The sequence below is a fragment of the Cebus imitator genome, unplaced genomic scaffold, assembly GCF_001604975.1.
Source record: "Cebus imitator isolate Cc_AM_T3 unplaced genomic scaffold, Cebus_imitator-1.0 Scaffold1407, whole genome shotgun sequence".
Lineage (NCBI taxonomy): Eukaryota > Metazoa > Chordata > Mammalia > Primates > Cebidae > Cebus > Cebus imitator.
In genome coordinates, this window is record NW_016108722.1 from 14,763 (window position 1) to 15,781 (window position 1,019).

The 1,019-nt window shown below is 41.3% G+C and overlaps 1 pseudogene; it reads right to left on the reverse strand.

The window, feature by feature from the left end:
- Positions 1-365: 365 nt before the first annotated feature.
- Positions 366-1,019, reverse strand: part of LOC108299013 — a 7,698-nt pseudogene continuing 7,044 nt past the window's right edge.

Genomic DNA, 1,019 nt, shown 5'->3' on the forward strand with positions numbered 1-1,019 from the left:
AAAAATGCCCAGGCAGTAGGTAGTTCTGATGGCTGCACAAGTGTGATATACTAACAACCTCTGAATTAAATACATTAGAACAGGACTTTCATGGTAAGTGAATGGAGCTCAACAAGCCTGTTACAGCAAAAAAAGGGCGATAGTTGATGTTCTAGTAAACATTACACAATAATTTACTAAAATAATTAGCAAAGGTATACAATCAAGGTGGTTATTTCCTTTATAACCATAAAGTAATTACAATCCATGAAGTTACAATGAGCTCACAGGCTCTCACACATAGACCTCTTTCCTCAGATAAGGTCTCAGGACACTATTTGCCTCATTTATGGGAGGTCACAATAAATCATCATGAAACCAAATTTTCATGTGAAACCAAAACAAAAGAAAGGCCTCAGAAGGAAAGAGAAGGAGGAAGGAGGAAACCCGTAGATAAGAGAATCTTTATGGACATCAAAGAAACAGCTCCTTTCTCATAATCCAGAAACACCCCCACTCGACTCCGAGACCTTTGCACGTAATGAATTATAGGTGGAGAGTTGGCGGAGAGACTATAGTGACTGCTGCTCTTTGAGGAAATTTTAAAAAACCTTTCATCAGAATCAATAGTAATATTGGTATCTGCTGTCCTGGAATCTTCACAGACTTCCAGAATTCAGTTGGAGGAGAAGGTCACATCCACTTCCCAGTAATGTCTGCTGGAGGAGAATGCTTGAGTTTCCCACTGGCAAAGCTCTCCACTCCCGGGGCATCCATGGCTGCACTGCAATGGTCATCTCCAAATGTCACTTGTCTCACGTCCTCAGAAAGGCTTATAGAGCGAGGAACCATTTCTGTACTCAGAGCATTACCCACTGCCAAGGAAAAAATACTGCCAAGCACTCAGTGAGTGCTAGTAGGGGCAGGGGCTCTGTGGTCCATTTATTCACTTCATCTGATCTTCTGCAAAGAAAATACAAATAAAAGAAGCCACAAGAATTCAGCCCCAAGCATCCATGAAGATGAAATGTTACTACAAC